Source organism: Ochotona curzoniae, unplaced genomic scaffold, assembly GCF_017591425.1.
Source record: "Ochotona curzoniae isolate NIBS_2020 unplaced genomic scaffold, NIBS_Ocur_1.0 contig_1014, whole genome shotgun sequence".
NCBI lineage: Eukaryota > Metazoa > Chordata > Mammalia > Lagomorpha > Ochotonidae > Ochotona > Ochotona curzoniae.
Window position 1 is genome coordinate 18,048,696 of NW_024464920.1, and position 7,582 is coordinate 18,056,277.

Genomic DNA, 7,582 nt, shown 5'->3' on the forward strand with positions numbered 1-7,582 from the left:
AATGAGAGCATAACTAATGACATTTTATCTAAGACTAACCAACTACAGCAAGAAAAAATTGTCCAACTTCTGCTTGCATTATCCATTAGGGAATTTAGATCCTATGCAGTCATACTATCTTTTTAAGATTAAGCAAAGAGAAGAGAAATCAGTGGTGAGGTTCACAAGCCCCAAGTATAAGCTTATTTAAACATTGAAATTAATGATAACAGTATACAATGCTTTCTATTCCTAAATCCTCTGAGACATCATTAATGCCAATTATAGAGTCCCTTTTATCTATCACATAATGGCCATTTTTTCAACAAAAAACAACCTAAGGTATCTACAATGCAAAAATAAAAAATTTTCAACAGATATTGCAAGGATTTTTGAATGATCAAAACATGAAATTAATAAACTAAAAATAAAATTATAAGGATCGAATGGAAAAAAGTAGGAACTCTCTTTACCACATCTATTATGAAAATGAAGACCATTCTTAGCAATCAGACTCAATACTCCAGAAAATGTTGACAGCAGTCAGTATGGTTGTGACTAACAAGCCCAAAGGAACCCCGTGAATGGACCTCAATCACATCAGTGCAGAACTCAGCTTCCTGGGAAAGAAAAAGAGGCTCCAAGTTGACAAACTATGGGGAAATCAAAAGGAACTGACTACTGTTCACACCATCTGTAGTCGTACTCAGAATATTGTTAGAAGATGAGACTGGAGTTTGCACAGTTCCTCATCAACGTGGTCATTCAGGAGAATGGCCTCCTGTGAAATGTTTGGATGATGCAGGTGTTGCATGCTTAGTATCCCAAGTCCAGAAATATTAATTATCCCTTGAAAGAAACGACACTGAAGTTGTTACAAACTAGGCTGCTTTAATTCAGCAGGCAACAACAGTTAAAAATAAGGATATCAGGAACTTTTTGGATGGTATTTATATCTTAAAAAGCAACACTTCAGCAGGCTATGAATAAGATCTAAAAGTTGTCCAATTGTTAAAATAAGAACCCCGGATTGTTTCTTGTGATATTTTAATAACAATGAAAGATCTGTTGATTTGACACTTAAAATGTTGATAAGGTTGTGAAGAAAAGAGAATCTATAGCTCTCTGTGCAATGTAAATTAGTGAAGCTTCTTTGGGAAACAGTATGCACATTCTTCAAACTTAAACATAGAATCCGTGTATAATCCAAGAATGCCAACACTGTAAATATATTCAAAGGCGCTAAAGGCAATGAAATAATTTTTGACTCGTTGTTAGGCGATATGACCAAACATATAGTGTCTAACAATAGATGAATGGATAAAGAAAATACAGTTTTGATACAAAATGTTTATGAAACGTATATGAAAAATGTAGTAAAAACACAGGAAGGCACAATATTAACAGAAAAAAAAGACATTCACAAGAAAAGATCTCACTTCTGCATGTATTCTAAAAGTGTTAAAATCATGTAAGTATAGAGTAAAATGGTGGTTATCAGAATCTGGAGAGAGGGAAATTTTCATCAAAGGAACCAAAGATTTAGTGATCTGTTTTATCATATGACTACAATCAATAGTACCATATTATAAATTCCAAAACTGCAAAAATGTGTTTTATATAAACTCATCACAACAAAAGGTCTATGATAAAATGTCGGTAAGTGTGACCTAAACATTCCACAACATACACACGTCTTGTTTCACAACCTAAATTTATATAATTACTATTATTCTTCTAAATATATGATTTTCATTAAATGATATTAATATAATCAGCATGCTTTAAAAATAGTATTATGTGGATGCATATATTCACTTAAGAAGCATTACTGAAAAATGTTGAAAATTTTAATTTCTGTGTCCTTATTGAACTCAGTTCTGTTTTTATTGGAAAGACAGATATAGGAAGGAAAGAGATAGGGAGAAAGTTCTTCCACCCAGTGGTTCATGCCACAAAGGCTTGAACTTAACCTGACATGAAGCCAGGAGCTCTCTCTGAGTCTCCCAGGTGAGTGCAGGGTCCCAAGTCTTTGGGCCATCCTCTACAGCTTTACTAAGCAACAAGCAGGGAGATGGAAGGAAAGTAGAGCAGCAGGGAGACAAAGGAACACCCATTTGGGATCTTGGCATGTGCAAGGTAAGGATTTAGTCACTGAAACATCGTGCTAATCCCTTAAATCAGAATTGCTTTAATAAGGTTAAAAAAAAAAACAATTATTTCTCTGTTTCCAAAACTAATGGTTGATTGGCCAAAGAAGACTGAATCCCCAAAATAGTTCTCAGGCATCCAGCATTGTTAGTGCTAGTACTTGACGTAAGAAACCACCACAGATCTTTGATATAAACAGAAATCAGCCAATAAACTATAAATATGTCTTCTTCAAAGTCTGATCTTGTGACACCATAGCATTGTATGTGAATTGTAAATAAGTTGTTTTTCTATTGTACAGTTGGATTACAAATGGGGAGTTCTAGAGAATTGCAATTAGTATCATTCCAACTGACATTTTCTTATTGATTAATAATGATTATTCATTTAAAGAATATTTCTTGTTAATGTAGCACTAGTGAATGTGTTTCCTTTGCTCAAAATACAACTGACTATAAAATCTTATTTGCTTTTGTTATCAATTTTATTTACTTACGAAAAGTAATATTTAAGCCAATTTGAATATTTAATTAAATATTCACTGATTTATAGTATATTTATATTATTTTTTAAGTAGTCAAAAGTATGCACAAATTTATTAGCCTTTATCCCCTAGGGTCAGAATCATTTCAGAATTTTGGGGGCTTGAAAGATATTTGCATACCAATCATAAATATTTTGCAGGTGGGGCCTAAGCCTAAGCATCAAATTCATTTATGTTCCATAAATACCCTTTTCACATAATCTGAATGTAATTTTATGTATTTTTAGCACTTTTTTGCATGACAAAAAATTCATTTAGTTTAAAAACTCAGAAACTAAAGATGTCACCCATGTTAACAATCTCTGGTTACTTGGTTTCACTTTATTCCTAAACCTGAATTTATTTGCTGTCAGAAATTGTTTTCTTAATGCTTATTCACATATTAAGTAAACATGACAACACTAATACAGTCAACGAGTTTTATGTTCATAATAACTGATATATAAACCACATCAGGACACCAGGATTAGCTATAAAATTACAGCAACAAAGGATGATGATGATGGAGTTTCTGCCTCCACTTTCCACCTATGTTTTGATTCATAGGCTACTACGCAGTACATTTTACATTTGTATGTGACAAAAAAAAAGGAATCAATTGAAGCACTAGGAAAGGGTACTTTAGAATGAGGAGGAATTCTGATAGATGGCATTTTAGATTCTTTAGAGTCATCTGCCTCATTAATAATGCATTTTGTGAGAGAAATCTCTCTTGTATTTTATAAACTGGCATGATCTCTTCTTTAATCATGCTACTCCAGTTCAATAAGCATATTACAGATTTCTTCTACCTCATCTATGCATATATTCCTTTAGTGTTAGCAATATCATCACCATCATTATTTCCGATTTTGCCTTAATTCAGAAACAATGTGGCCATTTTATCAAAGGCCAATGAACAATTGGAGGCTCATCATTAATGTTAAAAATTCTATATTGATTTCTGTATTTTTGCATAAATAAGGAGGTGATAGATCTATTTTTTACTTTACATACATGACACATAGCACCCTGTAAAATCACTATCTTATCATCATAATCATTGGATAAAATCACAAGCCACGGGTTGTATTATAAGTATTGGCAACAGAACATATGGCACTATTCTTCATAAATTCTTTGTCTTTCTTTTCAATAAACATAGAGAACAGATTTCATAGTTGCAATGCCAAGAAGACAACCTTATTCCCTCCCCTGCTTATCCCCTTCCTTTCAGGTCTAGCAGTTTTTGTAAACACACAGAATTAATCCACTCTATATGTTCAGGCTTAATTCACCAATAACCATACAATACAAAGGAAGAATAGCAGAGTCCCACAGGAGTATAAACAAGTACTAAAAACAGCTATGGTATCACAAATGTCAGTTTCATCCCTATGTATTTGTTGTATTCTGTATTTAAATGCCACATATCGAAGAAAACTTAATTTGAAAAGCCTATACATCCACATCACTTCTCATTTCTGCTAGCAGGCTTTGAAATGATGTTTTTTTATATTTACTCATCATTGATTTGAGAATAGTCTAGTTTAAATGGCTAAATTAACAGTGGCACATCTGGGGAACATAAATACAATCTTAAAAATCTATTTATTGACAGCTAAATGATGCACATGCTGATTGTCTAGGAATTAAAAAGAACAACACAATCATTTTTCTTATCACCTGCCTTGCAGTGATCATGAGCCACTGGTTCAGAATGATTAGTAAGTCAATCAGGAAAGAAGTCTCTGAAAACCCATGGCATTTCGCAAGCCAACCATGGATGGACAAGAATTGCACTACTATCAAACATTGAATGACTTCACAAGTGCACGTGTCTAACACATTATCACATCCCAGCACAATTACTCTGTCTTTGGCCTCCTTAGCCCTTGCAGGGGTAGTTTCATAAGTTATAGTCACTTTCCTTCTAGGAAAAAGACATTAAAAATTGAAATTTTCTCATTATAAACTTGTTCTGACATCAAATTTTCATCAGTGAAAGCTTCACAAAATCTTTAATGATTTTCTTGTCTTGTGATCAGTGGATGCTTTTTCAACACAACATTTAGCAAATTAACACATTAAAATAATTTGAAGATGGTGCCGAAGCACAGTGTATTAAGTCATCATTTGTGATCATTGCGGCCCATACTGAAACACTGGTTTGAGCCATAGCTGTTCTGCTTCTGAACCAAGCCTGTTAACGTTGTTGGGGGAAAAAAAAAAAAAAAAAAACAGGTGATGGCCCAAGTACTTGGGACCCTGCCACCAAGATAAGCAACTGGCATTCCAGAATCCTGTCTTTGCCTGGACCAGCTTCAAGCCACTGTGTTCATTTAGTAGTAAAGCAGCAGAAATATTCTCTCTCTCCCCTTCTCTCCTTCCCTCCCTTCTTCACTGTCTTCACACCAATTTTTCTTTCTCTCTCTGTATGATTATTTTACCTGTCAAATACATGAATCATTAATAAAAATAAAATTTAATACTGCACTAATTCTTAAAATTTTACAATCAGCCTGTTGAGTATTTTCAGCCTCCTTTAGTTTTCAGTTCATTGTTTGTTTCATGATATGTATGCCACTAACTGGCATGTGCTCACTGAAGGACTCTTTCCATGCCAAATCATGATGTTCATTTTTAGCATTCTGCAGTGCTTCTATGCTTTTCATTAATCTCTTCTCATTGCTTTCAGCATAGAACATTAACTATTTAGCCTCACATTTCTTTTGCTTGTTTGCTTTTTCAGGTCATCTGTGGTGCTTATTATCAAGTTAGAATCTTACATAACATGTCTCACACTTAGTTTGAAGTCAACTTTCTCCAATCGTTTCACAATCTGAAAAAGAGTTTAAGTATATTTTTTTTTCTTTTTCTTATCCATGTTAACTATAGAGGGTGTCTACAGGCCTTTTTAAATGTTCAACAATATATTTACACCACAGATCAAGGGAAAGGAAAAACAACAAAACAGTAAACTCACTAAGAGTAGTGTATGTATATACTGACTGCATGTGAGGCACATGAAGTCGCCATCAGTGAGTCTAGCCTGCACACATTCAAGTTTATTACCATTTGTGGATATACTTGAGTGGGGGAATATGAGCCTACACAGGGAAAAAGTAAAAGAAAAAAACTTTTAGGGAAGTGGGCTAAAACATTATACTTTGTATGTTGTGTTTTGATAATTTAGCACATAACAGGTGTCATATTAGATAGAATATTTCCTAGATTTTGGAGTTCTTTAGATGGAAGATTATGGATTGTGCAACTGGTAAGTTTCTATTATATAATCAGATAATTAAAGTGTATGATTATGAAAGAATCAATAAAACCATTTACTTTTCATAAGGAATACAATTCATTTAAGACGTATAATAACTGTAATAAGAAATAGAGGCAATGTACAGGCTATCCTGGACCAAAACAAGATAATAAGTGCATTCTCATAGAGGTGAATGTCAGTATCTGAGACTTCATGAGCACAGACTTTGAAAATTAGTCTGAAAGATGAGTGTTTTCTATGCCACTGACTCAAATGTTTTGACTCAGAACTTGTTAAAATGATAATTTACACTGTCCTACAACGTGCTCAAAGAAGATACTGCACACACTTGTACATAGGTACAATAATTATTGTCACTGAATTTTAAAAAATTATTACTTATCCACTCACTCTTGGATTATGGTTGTAAATTTGCAATATTTTTTAAAACATTCCTCTTTAATGAATAATATTAAAAATTAGTAATAATGGAGTAGCTTCAACATATGACATTATGTGATGTTTACAAAAGAAGCATACAGAAGTCAGAAATAAAACCAGAAAAGGAGCAATTTTCAGTGTTAAATGTGTGTGTGTGTTTCCCCTTGGTTCCATTTTTTATGACTTTTGATAAATCCCTTCAAATAAAATGTTGGAATATGAGTCAGTCCCATTTTAGTCTAGACATAGAAGAGACAAACTTGGTGGAATCTTAATTAAACAGGTAAGTGGGGGGAAATGGTGGCCATAAATTATATGCACAGCATTACTACTTAAATTGTAATATGTATTTTGGTTTAATCTCCTTAACTTCTACATCTCATTACTTCGAAGCAAGTTGATGAATGCAACTAATATAAACTATCTTAAAAATCCAAATAATCTGAAGAATCACAGTTGGGCTGATATTAGTGAATATTATTATTTCCTATGTAATGACAAATAAACTTGGAATCGACGTGCATACAGATAGGATTTAGTACAAGAATTGGTCAATGACTCTAGGAATGTTTGCTGCAAATAAATTTTTCTTGAATTTGCTCTAGGAAAATAATACAGTTGTTCCAGAAATCCTTCCAATATCCTCTTTGTGTAACTATCCTTTTGATATTGGCAAATTGTGAAATAATATTTTCTGCTCAGAATTTTATTATGTCAACCTCAATTGTGCTGCTTAAGTCTTCAGAAATCTGTCAACGATTAGGCACTGAGAAGAGATCCAAAATACAAACAGATAATTATAGTTTATGGAAGGATATAACTATACAGGAATAAAGCAACATTATTGTTATAAAACTGAGTAAAAATAAACAAGTGTCAGCCTATGAGATTTCTTCCTGAGCAACAAAAACAGATCAATATTTACCCAATTCACTGTGTCTCCTCTTCTCCCTACAGTATGATATGTCAAGAAAACAATCATAGATAAAATTTTACTTTTCACAAATCAAAACATCTTCAAAGTTAGGAGCATAAAAATCATAAATATTTAGGCCTGCCTCAGTGGCTAAACTGTCAACTTTCAACTGCTGGGTTCTCATATGGGTTCCAGTGCTCCACTCCCATCCAGCTCGCTGCTAGTGGGGTGGAAAGCAGTCGAAGAAGACCCAAAGCCATGCGACCCTGCACCCACATTGGACACTCAGATGTCCCCGGCTGTT

General features: G+C 33.5%; 1 pseudogene; it reads left to right on the forward strand.

Moving 5' to 3' along the window:
• Positions 1–468: 468 nt before the first annotated feature.
• LOC121154957 lies at positions 469–969 on the forward strand (annotated as a pseudogene).
• Positions 970–7,582: the final 6,613 nt, after the last annotated feature.